The sequence below is a fragment of the Anser brachyrhynchus genome (assembly GCF_964034855.1).
Source record: "Anser brachyrhynchus genome assembly, chromosome: 4".
Taxonomy (NCBI): Eukaryota; Metazoa; Chordata; class Aves; order Anseriformes; family Anatidae; genus Anser; species Anser brachyrhynchus.
In genome coordinates this window covers 7,169,238-7,195,225 of record NC_137698.1, presented here as the reverse complement: position 1 = coordinate 7,195,225, position 25,988 = coordinate 7,169,238, and the positions used below count along the sequence as shown (strand labels likewise).

The 25,988-nt window shown below is 43.8% G+C and overlaps 1 long non-coding RNA gene across 1 annotated transcript; it reads right to left on the bottom strand.

Annotated features, from left to right (window-relative positions):
* Positions 1-11,072: 11,072 nt before the first annotated feature.
* LOC308194118 lies at positions 11,073-23,364 on the bottom strand. The gene is made up of 6 exons (XR_013950286.1): positions 23,257-23,364; positions 14,963-21,923; positions 14,677-14,781; positions 12,130-12,220; positions 11,962-12,015; positions 11,073-11,534 (listed from the first exon to the last, which is right to left on the bottom strand). It is a non-coding gene; the product is annotated as an uncharacterized lncRNA (long non-coding RNA).
* Positions 23,365-25,988: the final 2,624 nt, after the last annotated feature.

Below are 25,988 nucleotides of genomic sequence, written 5' to 3'. Positions count from 1 at the left end.
TCGTTCAGGCCATATTTTTCATTTTATGCTCTCTTCTAGAATGGATTTTTTTCCCAAAAAAATCTTTCAAGCACTGAGTCACAGTAGGGCTGATGGAAGGCTATTTGTCAAGTTGACTGTTTTGTGAGTTTTGCTACTTTTTGTTAGAAGATTTATTTGATGGAGGATTTTTTGAGCATTTGATCATCTTCAGAGCTGACCATATATATTCTTTCAGTATATGTTTTGGAGAGTAAATAGCAGGACTTGCTAAGGAATTTAACTGAAAATAAAGTTTTCTGTTGTTCAGTGAGGCCAGATCTGCCCTCATGTCAAGCTTACAGGGCAGATTCTTCAGACCCTTCCAGACCGGCCTACCTCTGCTCCCAGTGCAGTCAATTAAAAACAACAGCAACAACAAAACCTTCCACCAACTTCAGTGAGCAGCATTAGAGAAGATTACTTTGGAAAATTCTGCTCATACCTATTTACGCCTATTTCAGCAACAGGTTCACAAATCTGTCCCTTGAGTGTGTAATGATCATTCCTATTAAATTCAGCCGGACATTCGACATACAAAGTTATACATGCAAATATTTATAATCATGCCCATGTGAGTAGGAGTCCAGTATTTCTATGTTCTGTGAAGCTCCTGCATCCTACTCTGGCCCCATATTGTATTCCCATTGCCTATCGCTATGTCGGCCTCACTCAGAGCGGAAACTGCACGGAATCAGGGGTTATCTTTATTTTCGTTGGGCATTAGCCCAATTTATGGGACAGAACGGAACTCACAGTTGGAAACAATACCACCAACAACAGGAAGCTTCTGTCACATTAGATCTAGGATTGAATTAGGTGTGAACTTGCTGAGCCACTGGCCTGTGACTTTCTCTGTGAGTCAGTACAGGCAGTACTAGGTAGCAGGGTGGGAAGGATTTGTTTTAACAGGTAAGGTGGATGTGATCTACACTTCAAACAACGCGCCTTATATTGCCCTTCTGTGTTTCAGCCGCTCCTCATAGAGGAATCAGCTGTCACTTCCAACAGATGACCTAACTAATTCCCAGCTGACCGAGTAACAAAAGAGGACCCTGTTGCAAATGGACTTGTCACAGTAATTAACAGCGAAGACACTTGCACTAGCCTGGACTGTTCTCCCTGCTCTTTGCCCCTCCTGTAACACCACGGAGCTAAGAACTCAGTTGAACGCTTACTTTGTCTTGCTCTCACTATTGCAAGACATTTAACATTTTGTTACATAGGTCTCAACACTTTTAATGTGTCTTCCATGTCCCTGCAAAGAGCATCATGTCGATTTCTGTTGTTTATTCCTCCCCCCCACCTCTGTTGCATCTTCACACATTCAAATTTCATTTCTCCTTTTTGTACCTGCTCTGTTAACAAGTATGTTTTTCCTCATTTCTTCAGCAAGCAATGCAGTATATGCTCAGCTGGAGTGGGCTCTGACCGTATGACTATCTGGCAAACCTACACAACTAAGGTCTTAGTGGCCAAATTTTTCTCTCGGAGACCATAAAAACGACATGAGAAATAATTGGCTGGGAGAGAAAAATGAAGATAGTGCTCACACTTCTGCGGCTGATTGACTTTCCTTCTCCGGTTACCGTGGAAAATTACTTCAGATGTGGAAAAGCTGGGGATATTTCCCAGGTAAAGCCCTCCCTCAGTTTAATGCAGTTGTCACCTTTTTTGCCAAATGCATTTCCTTGGAAGCAGGGAGATCTGCTGACAGCCCCCCGCCCATACATCCCAAATCCTGTAACACCCCTCTACAGCATAGGCTGTGGGTGGGCAAGGGCAAACTTCTGCAAGCAGTTTCTCATAACACAGGACATCAAGAAAACCTTGGAGTCCAATGCCTGCACTTGGAAAAACCTTCACGGAAATAAAAATACATAAATCTGGAATGGGCTAAAACTCGATGTCAGTGTGCTTCAAAAGCAGGTGTCTAATGTTAGGCTCCTAAATCCTTTTTAGCCACCAAGATTAGTAGCTTGATCTTTGCTACTGGTAATCACCCAGCAGGCTCTGGGAAAGCAGCTTATTTCAGCACCTAAACGTGGGGTTTAGGAACCTAAATTTAGTCTCTCAAGTCTGAAATCTGGGCCTTGCATCCTCAACTAAGGACAAATAAGGGCACCTGGATCTTAAATTGCAATTAAGAGTTTTACTTCCAGGTCAAACACAAAACTCAGAAAGGGCCTAGTTTTCCACCTCCAGTGTCAGGAGATCTCCCTGATCCCACCATGTCTGGCATTGCTCTGTGGCTGGAGGAGGGGAGGGCGGTGAGGCCCATGGCGAGGCCCCGTGGTGCACCAGAACCCCCCAGGGTTGCAGCCCTGCTTCCCTCCCTCCCGCCAGCTGCCTGCCAAAGCCGTCTCAGGTCTCGCTGCGTTTCCCCCCGTTGCTTCCTTCCTTCCTTCCTTCTCCTTATCTGCCCAGCAGCCACTCGCCCTATCTGCCTTCTCAGCCTCCCGTGAGGCTCCGCAGGCTCTCACGTAGCTGTCACCAGCCCGTGCCCTGGCACCTTTCCCACCTCCCCGTGCTACCTGCCCTCGGCTGATGGAGGAGCGGACTCCTGGGCTCCTCTCCGCTCTCTGACTGGTAACAGGACGCCCCGCAGGGAGTTGGGAGATAAAAGTAAAAACAAGCTGTTTGAATTGGTTCTAGAGAGGCTTTGTTTGCCTTGTGAAAGCCCTCCAGAGCACAGAAAGGATAACTCCAGGGTATGGCTACACTTGAAACCAAAACCTAGGCTAAATCTTTAGCAGAAGCCAAAGCCAAACCAGAAGCACAAATCAAAAACAAATGTGTAACTCTATTCCTAGAAAATCCTCTTTTCAAATAAAATGTAATTATGCTCTTATTTTCTCAAGCCTCGCCTATACACGAAAGCTGTAACCATTTTACTAATCCCCTTTAGAAGCTGATTTTTATTTTAATTAGGACAGCCTTGTTATGTCCTTTTGGGTTATTCTCAAAACACCTTGCACTGATTTGTCTTAATTCATTCCTTACAGACAGAGCAGCTTTTGTCTCTGGAGTCCTCGGAGCGAACATACGATATATTTTTTTTCTGTCCAGATTTATTTTAGTGACTCTATTTGAATAATTTGACAAAGAGTAAGAATCTTTCTGAAATCCTTAACTGAATTTAATGTATTTCTAAAGGAATTCATGTAAGGCACCCTCTGTGGGATTGCAACGCGGACTGTGGGACAGCGGTGTTGGCTGGTTGTAAAGAGTTAGGGAACTGATCCAAAGGGACACTGAAACAGCATGAGGAAGAAGCCTGAGCAGACTACAGCCATCTTACGCAGTGAGTAGAGAAAGGGGGCAAATGCTTTTGTTGTCAGAAAGCAAAGAATAAAAGGCATGTGTTGGGAGTGTAAACCTTTAAATATCCCTTAAATAAAAGGAAAAAATACTTCCACAGGAGAGTGGAGGTCTCTTGTGTTTAGGAAGGCTTTGGATTTACCTCCTAGAACTGCTGAACCTCTGAAACCTACTGCAGCAAAGAGCTGGCAGCGGATGGAGGTGAAGAGGACAATGTAATTGAAATGAACTAATGCAACACCCTGTTGAAGCTGTATTTTCAAGAGCTCTTCCACACACAGGTGCTCCCCAGATTTTAGTGCGTACTTGTGCCCAAGTGCAAAGCTGCGAAGCTCTGCAGATCACTTTTCAAGGGCTTCCCCTTGGAGCTGGTGTATTGCCACGTACACGGGTCTCAGGTCATGAATTCAGGGATGGCCACATCCCAGCTTTGGTTCCACCGGCCTTGTTGGTAAAACAAAGTTAGCAAACTGGTGAGAACTACTTGGTGGGAGATAACTGCAGTAGTTGAGATGCAGGGTGAGCTTGTCCTTAGATAATGTGGCTGATGTGGTGGAGATTAACGACCAGTTTGATACGGCAGCAAAGGAAATTATATAAGCAAACCTTAAAAGAGCTGTGAAAACAGCCTATGATGGGCTTAAAGCAGAGCCCAACAGTAATTACCAGAGCCTTATGTATGTTTTTAGCTCCTACATAACTTTTAGAGGCTTAATGAAACCTCTCAAAAGCAAGCAGGAAGGGCTGTGCACTGATTCCTAGTGATTCATTGACTTCCTTCCTCCCATCCCCAGCTAGAGCTTTACGGGACGAGCCAGCACGCTAGCGTGCAGAGTGCTGCAGTCCTGTAATGCCCAGCACAGAGCCACCAGCCACCAGCAGTGACACCAGCACCGTCCTCCAGACACCCCTTGCCTCCTGGTGAGCTGTAGGGCTCCCCACGAGGAATACCTCTCATTTTAAATGGTACTCTGCCTTCCTCTGCAACAGACAGGCACGCTGCAATCGCGTGGTTGCCAGCCTTCTCTTGCTTTCACGGCCTGGCAGACGTCTCTGTATCATGTTTCTGAGAAACAAGGTGATTGATGACCAGCTCAGAAACCCCACTACAAAAGCAAGTTGCAGAATAAGAAAACATAAGTTTAAAATACATCTGAAGCTATTCTATTCTCTGAGCTGTCACACAGGATTTCTCCGAGGTGTCTCTAAGCTGCACTAGTACAGATAAAGCCAGTAACAGCCTCCCACTGAGCCCTGGCTTCCCAAGAGGTTTCCCCTATTCCAGTTAGATCTGAGGTACCTGTTAGGATGTTACTATGTGACCTAACCTTCCAAGCAGCTCTGGAAATCTGATTTCTCCCTTTATTTCTTTTTTTCTCTTTTTTTTTTCTTTTTTTTTCTTTCCGTTCCTTCCTTCTGTCCTTTCTTCCTTCCTTCTCTCTCTCTCTCTTTCTTAGTTTCTTTCTCTTTCTCCCTTTCTCTCTTTCAGTAAATCAATCTAGGGGAACTCAAACAGGTACATGGCTTAAATGAGTTTGTGATGTTTACAAGAGTATAAATGAAACACCATTAGAAACTGTCCTGAATGGGTCTCCAGCTGATTTCTCCAACTGGACCCCAATACCTGCTTAAGAAAAATCAGGCAAGGTTCAGAATGTATTGCATGACCGTGAACCACCTCATGTCCCATCTGAAAGGTTTCTGCACGGACCAGCTGCGTGCTTCTGTTCTCGAGTCACCTGCAGGCTGGAACTGAGCTGCTGCCTTTTGGCCTGTGTCTTTGGAAGTCCTTAACTACTCGTGGGATAATTTTAACAACATTAGAAACACTTTAAGGTGGCTGGACTAACTTTTTCGAGCTTCTTGTGCACAGAGCTTTAACTACCAATATGTTTTTATTACTGATCAGAATAACATCAGTAATCAGAAGTATCGCTCCAGTCAGCCACAGAAAATTACAGAAATGGTGACTTTCTTTAAACTTCTTGCCTGAATCAATTGACACTGGAGAAGGACTCCCGCTGGGCTGGGGGCTTTAAGTGGGCTTTGGTTTAGATTATGCTCTCTATACAGTGCTATCTTGACCTGTCAGTGGGAAAATCCAACTGACTTGAAGAGGAGCAAGGGTAAGTCCCTACTGAAAATGCCACCCGCAGTCTTCTTTTTATCTTCAAACAACGCACATAAGCTCAGGGAGACTATTTCAAATGAAAGAAAGTTTTACCATACAAACACTAAAAGTAGCTCCACAGTTTCAGTGGATTGCCTTTTCAACTCGTTGTTCCTTTTATGTCTTGGCTCTTTTATTTTAGAAGTTTTTGCACAAAACAAATGGACTAGACTTTATTTCTGTGCTACAGAATAAGAGGCATAATTCCTCCGTATGTAAAGTCAATTGGAATTTTCTCAATGCTGTTGAAAGGGGTAAATCTGGGCTCTTGTGTGTCTAACACTTGCCCTGTTAAGAGCCACGGCAAAACAGCTACTGAATTTAATGGAACCTAGATTTACCTTTAACTTCCTAGATCCTTTACTTGCATTGCAAGAATGATCTATCTGCCCTATTACATTTGCCCTTTCTTGAACAGGATCAATCACCTGTCCATGTCCAGATGTTGCCCTGTATCCAAAGCTCTGTATATATAATTTCACTCATCTCCCCATTTGCAGCGGCATAATGCCACCCTACCTAATAAAAGTACACCGTTCAGTTCTCAGCAGAATCGGGAAAACCGTTTCCATTGAGATCCCAGCGATGTGAACTGGACACTGATCCATGACTGTGAGCCTTCCTCCCTGGTTCCTCTGCTCTTCAGCCTTGAATTCCTGCAGCCTGGCAGGAATCCTCCCAGCTTTTTCTTCCAAAGCTTTCAAAACAAAACCGATAAAATGATATTCTTCCCTGCAGCTCTTCAAGGTTCTTTAGGCAGAGCAACCAAACAGCAAAGGAAAAAAAAACAACACATCTGAGACAATGTTTTGCAAACAGAGGCCACTGGAGCAATATTGTGAGCAAGATAGGAGCTGCCAAGCCAGAACAGGTAAGTGGTGCCTCTGGTCCTGTGTAATTCTGTGGATTACAGATCACATCTCCTTGTCAGGTATTATTTCCACGTATTTTGCTCCAAATTACTATCTGAAATACTGGAACTAGCTATGTACAAGAGTTATTTTTGTTCTTGTGGAAGTGAAGGGTAGCCACAGCTCTGGCCTCAACAAGAAGGAGCCTTTGTTGAGATTCACAACTGACTTGCTGTCCATCGCAGGTCTAGCAGAGTGGCAGGGATCAAGATGATGCCACTGGAGCTCTTGAAGGGGACATACAGACCGAAAGGCACTCTGTAACTGTATGGCCCCTTGTGTTTTGCAGCTCCTAGCTCCTGGGAAGGAACACATTATTCTTACTCCAGACTGACACAACTTGAATTAAATTACTCAATAAGATTTCTGTCTGCTCCAATTCCCTTACTTAGCTATTTTATAGAGAGAAAAAACATGTCTACTTGTTCCTCTAAACGGAGCGGAGGGTTCCTCATTTATGTATGTTAGTTGCTTGATACCATCCTCCCAAAAACTTGCTAAAGTTTACCAGTAGCAACACTATCAATCTGTACGTGTGAGACTCCTGAGTCAATGAAACTCTGTCTCTTCCAAATTCCACTGACTTCCCTCACTACATGACGTTCAGGATGGGGTATCACATTTATAATGTGCATCATTATTATGTTAATGTGTATGTTATGTTGATATATTTTTAAGTAAACAAATGTTTCAACACTGAAATGCTGCCATTTCTGTTTCAAAGGCATTATTTTTCATTTCATAATGGTAGTTAAGCTTCATTCTTTCCTTTTTCTTTTCTTGTTGCAACCCTTCCATTCTGAAATCAAAGATGTCAAGACGTCTCCTGAAGGAATTTCCCTAACAGAATTGTGTCCCAAATATTAATAGCATTAGTATCGTCCAAGCTGGATAATTGGCAATCCCAAAAGAACTGATAGGATCTGTTGCCTATATATTACTAGCTCAGGGCTATGTAATGGCCAGTACTAATTGATTTTCTTTCTTTCCAGCCATACAAACATAAATCATAGTTAATAATTCTCTCAAGTAATTTCTAAGATAGTAAGCGTCTATAGTACGCATGCTGCCACCGCAAGTAATACCTTTGATATGCTTTCTTCCGAGGACAGACAGAAAAACATCGTTCTTCATCCTGCCGTTAAGCACAGATTGGAGATTTAAGCACTTTAAGCCCAAGCTCAGACTATGGCGGTACACGATGTATAGCAGAGGGGCTATGGGTACGTGAGTTCCATAGAAAAAGCAGACACTATTAAAATATAATGATCAAAATGCAGCCTCCCTGGCTCCCACTGCACTCAGCTGCACTTACCAAGTCGTACAGTGCAGTAACAGCTACCTCACAAAGCTTTGTCTAGAAAGTGTGGCAGAACAGCTGTAAAGCGCCAGGACTTCTAGAGCTGGTTAATTGGACCTTTAAAGTGTATTAAATGTCTATTGAAATGCAAGCCGTAATAGCTCCCAAGAGGAAAAGGGCTGTAACGGCTTTACGCATTTATGGATATAAGCTTACATACGTATTAAATGTATAAAAGAAATGTCTGTATAAACATATTATATAAACATATGATGAAAAACACTTTTTACAAAAGCATAAATTAGTATGTGAGAAAGAGCAACATGGATGAGCACAAGATGTAAATGTCTGAGAGCTCGTTTTGCACAGAGACTTTCAGTAAGAAAAGGTCAAAGCCTTTTGTTTGAAGAACAGCCTGCAACATCTCCAGATAGGACATAAACAGCATAGCAGCCACAATGAGACACTCTACCTCCTCATGTAAACAAATGATGTTAGTTAACAATTGTTCAGAGACTGATATGAACTGAAACAGCAACCCACATCTTTCAGATCGGTTGAGCTGTGCTGGGTGCCCATCCCAGTAGGAAAAGCAAGGAAATGTGGCACCAGCCCAGCTCCCCTCTCTGGGAGCTCCTGGCAGTCACTGGAGAGGTTCTGACATTGCTCTGCTCCATGCCCAGAGCCCCCTGGACTCTTTTCTGCCACCAGATGCTGACACAGGACGCCTTGCCTCTCACAGCTAAGGTTGGGTCCTTTCGGACCAATGAACCAAATCATGCATCAAACAGCATGCCCGTGGGTGTAGTTACCACTCCACGTGAAGTCAGCACGTTTCTCTGTACTGACCTCCTTGTGTATTTAAATGGAAGTGTTGCTGGCGACTGAGTCATGTGGACCAAAGCCTGAATAAACCTAGAATATGTAGTCTCAGATTGGAGCAGCGTCCAGCAAAGCTGTTATTTGTATAACTACAGACGTGTATTGCCTTCCACAACCTTTTTTGGGTTTTGTTCTGCTCCTTCTTGACTCAGGCAAAGCTAGTGGGAGTTTCTCCAAGGGCAAGAAATGAGCCAGTACTGGTTAAGTTAAGCATCTGCCTGATTCAGGTGGTGTCTATTTTAAGATATATGCTATGTCAAATATATGTTAGTTTTATATTAATAACACACCACACTGCATACACACACACAGATATGTGAAAATGTAAAGCTATTACATGGATATTCATAGTGAGGCAAGTCAGGAAGGCGGCTGTTACTACTGCGTAAGCAGTGTGTGGGCTGTCGCATCAGTCCCCGTTCCCATGAAATCGGCACCTTTCATAAACATTCACATGACCCTTCACAAATACTACGGCAGCAAAGATTTTCAAGTGGTCAGGCCTGGCCTGCCTTAAATTGGTGGAATCAGAGTGAGGATGAGGCTGAAGATTGTCTCCCATTGAGGTCCATTGCTCTGAGATGGCTGCTAAATTGCATCACGCTTCCCAACGAGGTAAGAAATCCCTGGAAGAAATCCCACAGAGGGGCAGAGCCCCTACCCTCTGCTTTCAAGAGGAGTCTGTTCAGGCCCCAAGTCAACCCAGGAGAAAAGTGGTTTCATGCACTTTTAACCTTGAAACTCCCTTCTGCTTTTGGACATCAGGGTACAGCGGTTCGGCTGGGTGAAGACGCAGACCATAAACAATGTTCGCTGCTTCCATATTTACTTAGGAATGCTATACTTGGCAGCGCACATTTCCAGTAGCGGAAGGCTGACTTCCTGATGTCAATATGATATTTGGCAGTTAGCACATACTCCCCAAAGTAAACCATGGCACAGCTTGAACACGGTCTGTGAGGGTCTACAATGTTCAGAAATACTGGCTAAGCTCTTATTTTTTTGACAAATCATGCACCAAAATGTGCAATACAGAAGAGAGAAGGCTTAGACACAACCCAAGCAAATAGTGGGCTGTTGTTCCAAAACCACTGACAGTAACTACTGGGATATTTTCTTTGCATACAAATGAATTGCAATAATCCCCGAATGAAGACAAGCTTTTTACTATTTTGTGAAATAAATATTTTCCTTGTATAACATTGCCCGGCGGATTAAAAAGCAAATAAAGTACAAGCCTGTGCCTACATTATCTAAAGCTGCAGGATCCCAGGAACCCCTGTATTGTACAGCTTCACATGTACGGAGCATCATTAAGAAATGTCAAGGCCATATTTTACTCTACTCCCTTCATACACATAAGAGAAGAAGAATTTTAGTCACAAAAACATCTCCCTATTATACACACACAAAATATGCAGCTTCCCTGAGAAAATCATGAATTCTAATTTGTTTTTGAAGGAAGTAATTTTTTTCCTGGCAGATCTGATAAAAACAACAGCCCATGATTATCTAATCTGAAGGTCATGTCACACTCAAATAACTGGAGTATCTACACAGTAGATGGAAATTCTGCTGTCACCACCCATCATGACAACTGTCGGCAAAATAAAAGCAATACCACTGCCTGCCTTCCTGGTACATCCCAAATTGTCTGGATGGTAAAAATAATTCTCAAGAACAAACAAACAAAAATCTGTGAAATGCGGCTATGCCAGTAAATTTTCAGACAGGACAGAAACAGAGGTCAAGAGGAAAAGAAGCTTTAGTAATAACCAAATCTTTGCAATTGTAGTAATTAAGCTATGCTCCATTTAAGAAAGCAAGAAGCAAACACGGCTTAACTCTGGGAAACAAGTAACTTGTTCTGTCAGCAGATGGGTTAACGAAGTTTGGTCTTCCAAGGACTTGAGTCTTTCCCCGCTTCCTTTTCCATCTCCCATGATCTTACCCTACCCTGGCAATACTTTTATTTCCTCTGCTCCAGTCCCTGCCCTGTGCACCTCCACCATGCCACATCTCTCTTACCTTCATGACATCTGCCTGGGCACATCTTTTCTGCCTCCCTTCAGAGCGCATGCACTGGCTGGGCAGCTGAGAAGGCAAGGTATGGGGTCCACCATGCTGATTTCTCTCCCAAGGGACACTATTTGGAGGTCTCTGTCCTCTACCGAGCCACCTATTTTCATGATTTTTTTCATCTTTTTTCATCTGGTCTTTGCCTCATTGCCAGTTATGGTTGAAGAGACTCGATGAATTCCGAAGCAGCTGAGTGAAGAGGGACAAAAGCCAAGTGTGAGGTGGGATGGTGTAATTCTGCCCTTCTGAAGGGACTCAGAAGCTACCCACACTCATGGTGCCAGGAGTGGAAACCACCTCCTGGATTCACTGGGGAGACCGCACCCTCTCCGTGGCCAGCTGGCCAGGGACCTGTGTTGGTGGGGAGGTGGGTGGCTCGCAGGGATCTCAGGTGTCCCCCACCTCATCCCTGCCCACGGCTGGTGGCCCTCCACAGCTCAGGGTGCTGACAAATTTTAATAATTTTGGCAAATCGAGGACATCCCTGTCAGTGAGAGGTGGTGCCTGCAGCCAGGTGTTGACAGGGAGGAGGAGAAACAGGAGCGTGGGGCAAGGACACGTTGCTGCTACCTATGTGTACGCCGACGGAGAAGAAGGGGACTGAATTTTCTCCCTGTCCAGGTGCAGAAGCTCAGGACTTACTGGACACCTCGGTGGCAGGAAGCACGGCGGGGCGGGTGAACGCTGCAATCGACATGGTCCCAGAGATGTCCACCTCCGCTGGAAGCAGCACGCCACCATCGTGCTCCTTCCTCTTCCACTTCCCAATGACAGATCCCCGCTTTTTCACGGCCAGCTTGCAAAGGGGGCTCGAAACCCCCAGCTGGAGCTGGGTGCGAGGATGGATGCAGCCCTGCCGAGGGCATTAAACCAGCGTTAGGCCTGGTGGCTACCAAACCGCAGAGTGTGATTTTTCCTCACAGCAGCTCACGGAGAAGAGGTGGGCAGAAGATGGCTGCCGATTCCCCCAGGCCACACCAGGTGGCACCAGCGTGTAGTGAAGGTGGCAGCCGTGCTGCATCTGCTCGCAGGGCGAAGGGCAGAGCCACCAGGCCTTCCTGCAGAAGGTATCATGCCAAAAAATGAAGGCATGGTGCCTGTTGGTACCTTAAACCACCCCCCTCCCCCGGTTTCATGCTGCCTCCTCCCTGGCAACGTGCAGGGAGCTGAAGCCAGCAGCTAGCTGTGGCTACTGCTCTCTGATTTCAGGTTTCGTTTTCAGCTGTTGCTGAGAGTGATTAGCTACCCCTTAGTTAACGAACCGTCCGAACATTACTAACTTGCTGCAGAAGGAAAGGGAAGGCTCGATTCATTCAAATCTCTTCAGAGCAAACCTAAACAGTGCAATTGTTAATTAAAGCACCTCATCTAATTTAACTATTTGGGGAAAAAAAAATCAAAAGCAAATGAGAGAGAGAAGAGTTTCCCCTTTGTGTTGCCCTACTGACCTGTGCAGTCATAGACGTGTCTTCATCTTCTGCATTTTTGCTGGTTTAAACACAGTATTTCCCCAGACCTTTTGTGTTTGCACTTGTGAACCTGGCAAGGAAATGGCAAACGAGAAGGAAAAGTTCTAGTAATTAACGGCTATGTAAAAAGCTTTTGTTTGCCACACAGCAGTGCTGGTATGGTTTTTGTGTGAGGGCTCAGTATGAGCTAGGTCCAGCAGAGGACTTTGAAGTGTACTCGAAGGATGGTTTTCTTTGTATTACAGCAACAACTGGGTGGGAAGCAAAGAGAAGCAGAAAATTATACAAAGGTAGAAAATTCATTAAAACATGGCTGGATTCTCACTGAGATCCATCTCTCGGGACCCTGACCTGAACAAGGTGCCTCTGAACAGGGACCTACTAAGAAAAGGGGAGGGGTTGCTTGCTCCTAGGTAAGGACCCAAGTGACTTATTCTCAGCTGAACACTGCTGTCGTGCCCCAGACCTCTTTGTTGATCAAGCCTTGTGCACTTGATATCAAAGAGCAGTGATTTACATTTGGGCATTATGTTTAAACACAAAGGACTCCGCATTTTTTTACAGTCTTTGTATCTAAATTACATCACCTCCTGCTGAAATTCAAACAGATATACTCGATATGCAAAACAGCTTTAGTCTAATTAAAAGCACTGCAGCTAGATTACCCGGCATGCTACATTGGTATCCACAGATGATTTTATCCTGTGTGTTATGATGAGTTAGAGAGGGGCTTATGGGAGGACAACAGCATCTTCAGGACACAAACGCAAGGCAGAAAGAAAATCATGATCTAATAATATGCAATGCATTCTAATAGTAATAAATATTACAGCCTTTGTGAATTCTTATTTAATTGTAACATCCCTTTTGGATCCAGACCACAACATTGCTATCGGAGTGATGTCCAGTTCAGAATTCAAGACTCTCTGCTATAGACTATGATGTTTTGTCTTTTCTGAAATGAGCGAGAGGTGGTTTTGCACAGCCAGTATAGGAACGGTTATCAAAGGTTTACTGTAGTCACTGTAGAAACTCTTCCAGTGCTCATGATAATGGATTGTCAGATATAAGACAGCACGCAAATGGAGAGGATAAGAGCAGTAATTTAAATACAGCACTGCAGAACAAAACTCTTGAAAATATTTTTGGTTCTAGGAAAAGTGAAAAACATAACAGAATAGACCAAGGCAACTGCTGCAGAGCTAATAAAGTGTTCCTATTTCTACTCATATGTCACTTGTTTGTAAGAAATTAAATGGTACTTTCCAAGGACTCCCCTATAGCTAAAGTGATAATTCTAGTACTAGAAGCAATCTAGAAGCAATGTATATCTCAGTAGTATGCTTGGTCTCCCTTAATAAAGTTTTTCTTGCAAAGGCACAGTCTGTCACGTGCATTAATGCCTGAATTCAGAGGAATATTTTTTTTATTAGTGCATTACGTATATTAGTTTTGTTCATACATGACTGAAGGGGGAAAAAATCCATTGGCTTCTTGATTATTTTGATGAAGAGAAGTGAAATCCCATTTAAAGTATTGGAAATGTTTAAAGTGTAATGCAACAAAGGGGTATGAATTTTACCAACGTATAATCAGTTGCAGCTGATAATGCTAATGCTAACTCTAGTAACCATCAGCATGTCTCCACATGAATGATAAACAAGAATGAATATTTGCCTCCAGCTAATTCTTAGTTCCTACCCAGTGAAATAGATAGTTGGTCACAGATATGTCATTGTTTGATCACGGAAGTCTGTAACAAAATCTTTCAAATATCTTTCCTTATCTTCTCAAAGAAATTTCAGAATATTTGACATCCCATTCTGTCTGCTTTGTGTGCATGTTCCCACAGCCTCGTTAACTTTGCATCCTTCTCTTGGATGGTCTTCATTATGCTCCTTTTATTAGATACGATATTTTACATTAGATAAAGATTATGCAATTGCAGTTTCTAAGTAATTCAAAATGCAGAAGATGGAATGATAAAAAACCTTTACAGTGATGGAACACAACCAAAATTTCTTTCAAAACTTTCTTTAAGGATTCTATAGCATGGCTCAGACAAACAAGACTGGCTAGCCTCATACATGCTGAAGTTCACGTTAATGGCTTGACTGAGGTAACTGCAACAAAAAGTTAATGACAAATCACTTCCTCAAATATACTCTTTCTTTGGAAAAAAAAAAAAAACTCATAATGAAGCAGGAAAACTAGTAAAGTTTTTTTTGTTTTTTTTTTTTCCCCAATGAAACACTTCCTATCTAATTATGGAAAAACAAAGTTGCCTTAATAGTTGTTTACTTATTTATTTTTGAGAAAAAAAAATAGGACATCAAAACAGTTTTTAAGAGTTCAGTAGTGTCTGTATTAATGATACTGTGCAGTGTATATAATGTGTGTATGCACTCATCCTTGAATCAAGAAATGGTCTGACATTCTATAGAAAATCATAAACTAGTTTTCTATGTTTTTAGAGATTTCCCTGCTTATACAATATAACAAATCTTTTAACCTACTTCAGCATACCTGAATAGATCACAGAAATCTTCTAAATACTGATTCTTTGAGAGTTGTCATCTCCAACCATTTGTGTAAAGAGCACCACAAACTGGTTTCAGTGAGCAGAGGTACCTGAAACATACTCAAATTAATAACCCTCATATTCAGTAATGCACTTAAGATGGCTGTCTTCAGATGTATATTAGAAAAGAGTGTCTTTTTTTCATTTTTTAGGAAAAATTACATATAAATTTACATGAAATGAGAGTTTCTTTAAAACGTCCCTTAGTATGCAGACACTATTGGCTCTTACCTTTCATGTACTTGTCCAAGCAAACATGCTCATTGTAACAGTAGTGCTAGTAGGTAGCAGACCTTCTTTTAGGAGCGCTTAAGCAAGCACTGGTTTGCAGCTGATCTTTGCTGCAGAACTACTCAGCCCAGTGCTTATCCCATGGGGCTGGAGGCCGCAGGGATCTGGGAGAAAACCAGCTGCCAGGTTTCTGGTTTGCAACAGGTATCGTCCTGAGCTTTGCTGGGCCTTTGCAGGATTATGGCACTTACAAGTGATCCAGGGAGGGGGGAAATAGAGAAGAGAGAGACAACACCCCAGCAAGAAGCAACCTTAATAAAGTGAGAAGTTGGGAGAGCAGCATGAGGAAAGTAGGAAGAACTGAAGCAGAGTAGCAAGCTTTGAGATGTTCAGAGGAGTACGCCCTGCTATCATGGGCCAGCTCTTCTTCACAAGGGTCACTTGTGAAGTGCTACACAGGAGCTAATTGGGGCAGATGAACACTATATTCAGGTACCAAAAAATATCTAAGTTGGTATGGATAGGAAAAATGGGGACTGCAGTTGATAGCTGATGGGAAAAATAATTGTGGCTATTCTTTGTAAGGGCAAGATCACAGAAGAAATGGGATTTTGTGTATAGCTAGGATTTTCTTCTATTTGCAGCTTCTGTGGAAAGGCTTTTTCCACTTCAACTTGCCAACGTGTGAGCTAAATAAATACGTGGGCAATGGCAGCCCCTATCCTACAGGGAGCATGCTGGAAAATATGTTTGTTCAAATAACACTCAGTGGAACAAAAAATATATTTAACTCACAGTTAAGGGGCCACAGAGTTCAGCCACATTTGACCAACTTACCGCATGCTGATTCAAGCCTGCTGAAGACAGTTTTTTGAAGTTCAGTAAATACCTGCCAATGCCAGTGGTGCAGAGTCATCGCTATATACAAGCATCTTTCAGATGAACTCCTCGTTAAGCAAAAATTTTCCATTAAGACTGCAGCCTAGTCCCCAGCATCTCCACAACACTTCGCAGTCATCGCACCTGATGCTCTGATCTAAGCTCTGGTGAAACAGAGACTCGATTGCTTTAAAAGCCCTTGTTCAGCTTTGGCTGACACCCAGGAGACATAGGCAAGGGTGGAGAGCAGGGGTTTGGAGCACTGCCCTGCACAACACTGGAGACTCTCTGGAGCTGCGCAATGGTGTGGGTATGGCTCTTGGGAGCAGTATAAAGTTGGGAGCTTCACAAACACCTCCCTGTTTTTTGCCTTTCCTCAAAGAAGTCACCAGTGCTGCATAGATGGCAGAGTGCAGGTTGCGTGGTGAAGTGAGTTCTTCTTTGCCCAGCCTAATGCAAGAAAGAGGTGACGAAAACTTCACACTGATTTCTAACCACTCCCATGCTCCCTTGGACAGGAACTGCACTGTGCTGGGTAAAGAAAATAAACACTTGGCATAAACATTAGAGAAAAAGAAAAAAACTCTTCTATTTTTCCTTTCCCATTCTATTTTCTTGATGTTACTTCACTGTCCCCTGATAGTTCCTGCTCCTCTGCCATGCTCCTCTTTTAACATGCAACATCTTACCCCTCCTCAGAGCTCCTGATTTTCATAACCAGCCTTCAGCTTTTACCCTGTAAATTTCTCTTCCTCCCCACATCACCTTTGTCATCTTGGGCTATCTTTTCTATCTTTTTCTTTTTTTTTTTTCCATTACCCCTCCACCTGCACCTCCATGTGTCACTGCGAGGTGCCTCCTACACCACACCAATGGCCCACAGCAGAGGGGCCCCTGAGTATGGGCTCCATGGGGATGCAGAGCAGCACGGGGGGGGGAAACCCTCACCAGTTCCAATTCAGGACACATCTGGCAAGAGAAAATCCTGAAGAAATGCAGAACCAAAGTCTCTGCTGGACGTGTGTTCTGCTTGTGCTTTAAGAGCTTATTGTTACTGCTTTTTTTTTTTTTTAATGTTGGCTAAATGTGCTCGGTTTGCCATATGTTCAGCAAACAGCACTGTGACCTAAATGCTACCGCCATGCCAACTTTCAAAGCAAAGCGATTACAGTGATCTTTTAATATGGAATAAAATACTCCTCCCACTTGGCTTTGAGCTGGGGAAAAATACATTGCTTGATTTTGACTTATACTTTGCATGGGCTGCCCCATCCCAGGATGGTCGTTCTCGTCCTAAATGGTTAATGCTTGGCTAAACTATAAGCATCTAAAAACAGGATATTACAGCAGAAAACCGGATAAGCACAGTAACAGTGGGAGCTGCAAGGCCCTCCCTCGTTGTCTCCTCTTCCCCACCCATCAGAACAAGTGGAGATAATATCTGAATGCGTTTGTGTCCAGTTAAAATCCTGCACAAGCTCATAGACAAATTAAATGCAGACTTCTGGCTTCCAGCAAGTTTTGTTTGTGATTATCAGTGCTGCAAAAATTGACATGGACAACCAGGACTGCGGTGGAAAGAGTGCTTCTCAAAGGCGTTCCCATCAACACCCTGAAAAACAGCGTTTCCTCCTCTCACCATGAAAAGGGGACTGGCCACGATGGGTGACCATCAAGCAGCTCCAGGCTGGATGTGCCGTGTCCTTCCGCACCCACGTTTTTCTGCCTAGCTGGTGGGCTCACCTTTACACTGCAATATGAGGCAGGAAGTAGCAGCCTGTCCCAATAGTTCAAGGAAACGAGATGGAAAGAAGTGGCTATGTCTGCCCTAAATCCATTCCACACCACTTGCTCTCCAGTGGGGCAAGAGGAGACCTTGTCTGCACCGCTGCCTCACCTTGGTGGCTCACCTGGGCCAGCTGATGCAGGCAGGAGATGACACCAGCCCAACGCATGGCTTTGGAGGAAGGGATGCAGTAGCACTGACACAAGTTCAAGTTGTCTGTCCCAACCATGCATGTAGGAAAATGAAGGGGACGATGTTCCCCTTGCCTCCTCTTTCTTTCTCCTGCAGCGTAAGAGCCAACCTCACTCCCAGTCTTCAAATCTTCCTGGACACTGAGCTGTCTACACGAGTGCTGAGGGCCAGGGATGCTTGTGGTGGCATAGGAGCTGCTGGGATAGCAGGGGAGGAGCGAGTACAATCATCATGCCGGAGCTAGACTTATTCTCTAGGAACCTTTTATTTTGTGTGGTTTAAGCCACATTTGCTTTTGCTGCTCAGATCTGTTTGTTGGGTGTCATTATGTCACCACAAGAAAGGGATAAAAGTCATCACTTTCTAGAAATTCAGTCTTTCTGTGAGAATTCCTGAAGTTCCTCCCTTTATTCAACTTTGCGGCTTTTTGTTTTGACTTTGCTTTGGGTTTTGTTTGTTTGTTTTTGCGCTTTTGCTTTTTTTTTTTTCTTTTTCAATGTAGAGATTCCTAAAGCTGTAAAGCAAGAGGCTGATCTTTTCCATTGCACTCAGCTGCTTCTGTGCCAAATCCTAACACATCCAGAGTCATGCATGCTTCTTCCCTGCTTTAAAATAAACAAAGGAATCCATGTTTCCCAGAAGAGTCATGAAAAAAAGGAAACCTTTATAATAAGCCACATTTCTTCCTGAAAGGGAAAAGTAGCAGAGAAGGGAAGAGGGAAAAATACCAATGTAGGATGTGTTCATGCTATTAGCCTAGCAATAAAACACACTGGAAGGCAACAGCACTTTCAGCATTAAACACACTGAAAGTCCTCATGTCAACAAAACAAAACAAAAACGCATTTGTGATGAGAAAATTTCACCTTAACTTGATGTGTGCAATTTTGCCGCTGCCACCAATGGGGAAATAAATCCCGCAATATCCATTTTATGCGAGAGTGTATTTACCATAACAAGATAGATTTGTTCTGGAAAATTTTTTGTCAATATATCCTTTGTTAGGCAGTATCTTCATCTCCTAGCAACAGCGTGGGGAAATCCATCAGAGACATGGAATTTAACTGCAAGATATGAAGGCTCACCGCAGCTTGGACATTTTCTGAAATCTTTACTGACATGCAAATACCTCTGTGCACTTATGTTTGTGCCCACTGATGAACAGACAAATTGGTCTAGAGAATGGAAACGGTGAAAAACACTCTGTCTATCATTAGATACAAATTGAACAAGACACACGAAATGCTGGAAGAACTGCTCTACCTCTCTCTCCTCAGAAGGCTCTTTCACACCCATACACATTACACACGCCTCGTGGGAAATTGGACATACACAAGCCACGTTTAAAATGCTTAAATGCAATCACAAAGCAGTTTTCCCAGCCGCCTAGCTTTGCAGTGTCACATTGCGGAAGACGGGAAAGCAATAACAAGCCTCCTGCAAGCAGCGCAGGCAGGGCTGCAGAAGGTGGCAGCGGTCCCCAGGTGCCTGTGCTTTTCAAGGCACGTCCCTGCCTCTGCTTTTATTTCATTTTTCTCTCTTCCCGGAGAGAACCTGTGCGCCGTTTTAAGGAAGTTAAGGGTGAACTGAAATGCTCTAAGAGTCACTGAGGGACCTCTTTCAGCTGCGCTCTGTAACACCCCTTTGGTCTGCAGGACATCCTGCTGGCTGTGTTTCAAGGCTGCTCCTGTCCCCCTGGCTGGTCCCAGCTCCCCAGGAGGTGGCTCGCCTGCCTTGGCTCAGCTCGGAGCAGAGGGACGGTGCTGCAGCCTGGTGGCCTGCCTGTGGCACCGGGAGATGGACGCTCCCTTTCTGATGGGTCCTGCTCATACCTGGAGCCTCGCAGCGGGTAAAGCTCGCCTGTGTCTCGGGTCACTCCATAAAGGTACGAGCCCCTCGCTTCATCAGCTGCACGGCTCCAGAAAGACCAGGGCTGCAAGAGGAGGTGTGGGATGTGGCAGTAGGCTTTGCATAAGGGATTTGCCAGGGAATGTGGGGAGAGATTAAGGATTTCTGACTGAAGGCGTCCTCCAGCACATGAGAGCATCCATACAAGCACTGGTGAGAGATTCACCCCTCTGCTCCCTATCACACAACGCTGTCTCAACCAGTCCCTCACCTAAAACAGGCTTTTATGAACAAAATTCAAAGCCCAGTAAGGCTTCCTGAAATCTTCATGTGAGGGGGCACAAAGACGGTTGAAATTGCCTTTATATGTTTAGTCAGACGTCCCTCGGGATTTAAATTCTCCCAACTTATATTGTGGAGGGATTTTCCTACCGAGAGGAGAGGTGGCCCAGAGGTCCCATCAGCTCCCCTGAGGCACTGAGCTGGCGTATGTTGTTCTCATGGACCCTTATTATTTCGGTTGGGAAGAGACGAGCCAGCTGCGGGAGCACCTCCACATTGCTGAGCCAGCCTGAGGCCGGGGCTGCTCCCCAGAGGACTTTAAGAGCATCATCAAATCAAAAAGAGCTGTGGTTTGTTGTTGTTTGTTTTTTAATTATGCCTTATACACTTGCACGGGCTGGAGGGGAGGGTTAATTGGCAGCAGAACGATTTAATAGCTCCTGATATAAAAACAACTATTCCAATCTCTGCTGAAAATGCAGCTGGGGAGGGCAGAAAGCCTTTGTCAGAGGTCTGTGCTTGCAAGAGAAACATATTATCTGATTGTTGGCTATTGCTGCTGTACTGGGGACATCTGAGCAGGGACCTGAACTCATTCCTGCCCATACCTGGCGCAAACAGGCTTTCGCTGCAAGGAAATGGCAAGCCTCTCCTCTCACCTTGCCTGGCCCTCAAGCATCTGCAGAGGACATGGGACCCATCCCATGTAAGCCTCCTGCTTTAAAAAGGAGTTTAAATGGGTGTTTGCTCCTCAGCTGCCCTCGATGAAATTAGCTTTCTGACTCGGGCGTAATGATTTCAGGCACCGTGAATTTGTTTCCACCGAAGCTGTGTTTGCTCTTGAACTTTTTGCTATTGACTCGCACACATGTTCAGTATATAGAGCAAACACTTTGGTGTGAAACAACATCATACACAATGAGTCATCCGTGCTCTGGTCCCCAGTCATCCCACGGAGAGCTTGTGCTGTCAGTCACGCTGTCATTTGCAAACATAGCTACAAACACTCAAAACCAGACAGTTATCTTGTATAACACCTTATGGAGAATCTGCCTTAAGCAAACAGGAACCATGTTAATGTATTTTTGGAAGAGCTAGAATAGAGGGATAGATTATTTTTTTTTTTTTTTAAGGAATAAGGTTTTGGACAAGTTCTATCTAAACTGATGCCTTTTAGTGAGATGATTTTTAAAATAATTATAAATTAACCTTTGACTTACAGCTGAACCTGTCCTAGTTTCTATGGCAATGTGCAGCTATCATCAAGCATTATCTTCTAGTGTGCAGAAAAAATGCATTTACTCATCCTGGGGAATTGCATTAAATAAATTAACAGTACTCACTCCAGACATCCTGATGCCACTGCATTATTGACTGATAAACCTTGAGATCCCTTCATCATGCACATCCAATCATGTCAGAGCTCACACCAGTCAAAAAGGCAGCAGTATTTGGGAACTAAGGTGTTGGTGAAGTTTGGGTGCCACCATTTAGTCAATTATTTAATGAATAGTAGCCACAGACTGGTAAAGCGATGTCAGGCAAGATGCCTTTATAAATTAAATATACATATAATATAGCATAAGGTCTATATTTTTCTTTAAACCATTCAGAGATTGAAGTAACACATAGTTTGCATGCCCTCAGCACCAGGGCACTCATCAGTCAGTGTTAGCAAATACTTTACTTGGCATGTCACTGCAAAATTTGGCTACTCTAATCCCAAGCAAGCAGCTTGCCACCAGCATAATTCTGCACAGAAAACAATCACAAGAATGATCACCACTACTGATGTCAATGATATGCATTCTCTGACATTAAAAAGTTTGGTAATACCTGGTCGTTCACTGCCACAGAATCCAGTCCAAAACAGTTCACTCCAAGATCATCCCACCAGGTCTGGTGGCCAAGCTCCAGTGTAACATAGCGATGTAGAAACTCTGACAGGTTTTGCCTCCCCAAAACAGCCATGACCTTTAAGAGTTTGAGAGTTGACAGTCACATTTCAGCAGATGCAGTGATTAAACAACGTTAGGAATAGTTAATCGGTGCACAAGCCTCTCTAAAAACATTATTGCCTGCAACAATAGAAACACAGGCTGGTGTACAATTATGCCATCCCCTGAGAAACAGGCACCCAGCTTTTGTCCCTCCATCCCTGCCACCAAAACAGCAACCCCCCCCCTGCAGATATCCCATAGGATCATTAGGAAGTAAGAAGAACTTCTCAGCCCTGAATCGTAATCCCAAAAAGTGCTCGTGTGCTACCTCCATTACACCAACCCAGCCTGTGGTCTGTCAATTTTAACCTGCCATGGATTTAAATTTTTTTTTTTTCCTATCAGCACATAGCCTGGCTCCAGGGATACAAGCTGAAGTGCTTGGAAGCGCAGATGGCCCAGCTTCTGCTCAGAAACGTGGCTTTGCAATCCTGCGCAGCCAGAAACAAAAGCTTCACCTCTCTTCAGAGAACAGGCTCTGCTTCACAAGATTTACAGTTGTTTTTTTTTTCGACTCGGTAACCAGTTCTTCCCCAGGAGACCTTTGTGTCACGAAAGACGGAGGGGAAATCATTTCAGACTTCACACTTAGGTCCATATTGACACACACAGCCCATCTGCAGAGCCACGTGCTGTTGCTGAGGGGAGAGAGCTGCTGCCTCCCCTGCAAATGAACTCATTTGGGTGCGCAAAGATTGGTCTGGAACGAAGCAGAAATCCAAAATCCTCGCCAGAAAGGCTTTATTCTTAGACCTCTCTGCAATAGAGGCAGCCTCAACTTCTGCCCACGAGTCCAAAAACACAGAGCAGATCCAATTACCTGATAGCAGAATCTGGATCGATGCAATTTTTTTTTTTTTTTTTTGTCCAGCCAATATGCCCTGCTGCTGCTTATTTATCTAGATCAGAATCGCAAAAATTAAACAGTCAAAGATCGTAAATTCTCTTTCCCAATATTGGCACGGAGGGGGTATTAGGGAAATCCATTCTGCAATTGATCAGAGTTGCTTTAGGATCCATGATCGGCGCAGTTAAACTCATTTCCTCCCATAAAATATATATGCAATTTCCATCCTGAATGGGAAACCTGGGAGTTTTGCTCTCCTCGCCCTCCACCCCAGCCCTTTCCTTTTCTGATCTGGGAGCAGAGAATTCACATTCCAGTCAGTTAGCCCTGTCACAGCACACCATTTCCAAACCATCTGCTATCTAATAAAACAGCCCGTCTAGACAAAACCCCAGCCGGGCAGCAAATCCGATATTGCACTTGAAGCCATCAGAAGTATTAATAACCTGCCATTGCTAACCTGTCAAGCCTCTTCCCTGGGAAAAAGGTTTGTCTTTGCCGTCCCAGGCACCGGGTGTTCACAGCAACAGGGGCCCCCCTGCTTCCACACGTCCCGGGAGAAAGCTGGAAATGCTTTTGGTTAGCTACCTCTGTCTTCAGGAGGCATCCTGGGTTTACTGAGCTCAGGCTCGCTTGTGAGAAAGAAATTAAAAATATTGCCCATATCCAACAACATGATAAAAGCAGTTTTGTGTTTTGTGAGCTGAGAGCTTTTTCTTCCCCATCCTCTCTTATTTTTTTCCCCTTAAGTGAGTTGATTTGAAAAGAAAGCTGTCATCTCTCCGTGATGAAAGAGCTCTTAAATACCCAGGAGCACCGATGAAACAGGGCTCCAGTTTGCAAGCAACTGTGCAATTCAGCACCAAAGTCAGAGGGCAGCAATCTTTCCAGGGAGGGTCACAAGGCCTAGAAATAAGCTCAATTCCAGCTATTTCAGGGAAACCATATTATGGAAGTACGTAGGCTGTTAAAAGGCATTCCTGAAACTTATTTTATTCTCTTCAGAAAGGGTCAGCTAGGGGATGAAAGAGCACAGTAAGAATAAGCATAGTTCTGTAACACTTGGACTTGGGTTATTTATCTAGAAGCTCAATTTTCTAGCAGTTTGGTCCACTGGATCTACATCCACAAAGAAAACACCTCTAGCCAGGCCTGGCCCAGCACCTCCTTGAAAGCCTCCATCACTACCAAACCAAGCAGCCACAGAAATGCAGTCAAGATGGGCATCTATTTCACTGGGAGCTTTTGCGTAGCCTACAAGGCGTTGGTCTGCATCAGGATACCATATTATATCTGATGAATCAATCAGTGTTTGCCTGTCCAAAGCTTTGCTCAGGGATGGAAGGCCAAAGAGACGCTGCAATGCTTGCAAGTTGGGTCACTGTGTTACAGACCGGCCTGAAATGGAGAACAAATAGTTTGCCTAAATTGTGAATTGAGATCGCAAGCACTGTTCAAGGCTTTTCAGATGTGACCGGTGAGGTCAAAGCAGTGACTTTGTCACTCTGAGAAAACTGCAATCTGAGTTTTCAGGAATGAGCTGAGTTTGACCCGAAGCTCTTCACAGTGAAATTGAGCTCGATCTTGAGAAAAAAACACGTTGGGAGAACTAGTAGAGATAAATCTGGAACAGAAAAGCATATTTGGAAACTGAAGCGAATGGCAATACTCACCCAAATGGGAAGAAGTCTTCCGGCCGAGGCCCACCAGCACCTCCTCCTCTGCCATACCATACGTGGGTTACAACGATGGATTCAGTCACAAGATGTTTCACAATTTGCCATCATGATACAGTGTCACCACTCATTCAGTCAAGTCCAGGTGAAGAAAAGGTGGTAGAAATGAGAGGGGGAAAAATATTAAGAATCTGTAAGTAAATCTTGCTGGGTTGATAACTGGAAGTGGGATGAAACAACAGACCGTTTGGAAATGGATTCTGTAGATGACAAATTACAAGACAGCCATGTCACCCTTAGCAGCACAGGCAAGGCCATTTAAAATCCTATTTAAATTCCAAGAATTATAGCTATATTGATTAGGAATTGCAGTCAATTTAGTGGTTTCTTTGTAGTAAAGTAAAACTAAGCTGTTTCTAAACTGCAGTAAGTGTTATAAACACATCCAGTTTTGATTAAACTGCTACCAATGTAAACACGTCATTATAATGAAATTAAAGTAGTAGCAAGAATTGTGGTATGAAGCCCTAGCCAGATCTCAGTGACATTGAGATAATAGGTGGAAGTGCAGAAAGTATTGATTGTGTGTGACTAATAGGCTGTTTCATAAAGGGAGAAAGACTTACACATTGAAGAACTGAAGATAAAAAGTATTAATAGCAAACCTGTAAGTGCTGCTGCAGTGCATGCATGAAATATCAAATGTTAGAAAAACCCATTTCCAAATTAATATTCCTTTCATAATTATGAAGCATGAGAATCTAAGGTAGCATATCTGTTATTGGCGCACAGGACATTGAAAAGATTTAAATTAGACATAAGTGTATTGGGGAGGGGTTATACATTTATAATCCGAGCATAAAGGAAGAATGTATTTCTGTTTAGAGAGAGCGCACAAAATACGCTTTTTCTTTCCATCTCACTTAATGTCATAAATCATTGGTCTATGTCCCTCCATTTTTTTCCATTTGTAAGCTGGAGCTAATATTGCTGTGACATTTAAAAGGCCTGCTCCTAGAAGGGAGTCATGAAGACGGAGAATTCAGACATTGGAGCAATGAGTACTATCTTAATTATGTATTTATTTCTTCTCATTGCGTCTCAGGATGCAAACATTTGCTGTTTATTTTCCATCTGCGAGAGCTATGCCCGGTCCAAATTCCCTTTTTTTCCTGCAAAGATAACTTTGGGAGCAATGCTTCCAGCCTTTGCACCCAGCCAAGGAGAGGTTAGGGGACCCTTACCCGCTCATAAATGCTGGTGAACGCTGTTCCAGGTTTCCTGATGCCGAGCGCGACCCAGCTGCAAATCACTCTGTTACAGCAAGACAATATAACCGCGCTCAGAGGAAGCCATCAAAGACTTCCAAAAGAAACCTGCTTGGAGATGAAAGAGAAAATTATGATGGTAATCATCTTTACTAAGAGAAAAGGAAAGCTCTTTGGGAAAATTTCCAGTGTTCAAGAAAGGGGGAGAAGGCGGGGAGGGAGCATGATAAGGTCTCACACGTTCGATT